Raw genomic sequence first — 411 nt, forward strand, 5'->3', positions numbered from 1 at the left:
ATATATGTACATATATACTTTTCCACTCTAGGCACAAGGCCTGAAATTTTGGGATAGGGGACCAGTCAATTAGATCAACACCAGTAAGCAACTGGTAATTAATTTATCGACTCCAATCTATCTATCTCTCTGTCTGTCTGTCTGTCTATCTATCCATCTCTCTGTCTATCTATCTACCCATCTGTCTTTTTTCCTCGATCCCTTTTGATCGAACTCCCCCCCTTTTTCCCTTCCTACAATCCCTTTTGATCGACACACCCCTACTTTTTTTTTCCTTCCCCCTCCCAAAAAGAAAAGCTCTACATTGTATTTGTCCCATCTTTGTTGAGCCCTCTGTGGCTAATAAAAGAAATGTATCTACCCATCTGTCTGTCTATCTATCTACCTACCCATCTGTCTGTCTATCTATCT

This window comes from Octopus bimaculoides, chromosome 28 (assembly GCF_001194135.2).
Source record: "Octopus bimaculoides isolate UCB-OBI-ISO-001 chromosome 28, ASM119413v2, whole genome shotgun sequence".
Taxonomy (NCBI): Eukaryota; Metazoa; Mollusca; class Cephalopoda; order Octopoda; family Octopodidae; genus Octopus; species Octopus bimaculoides.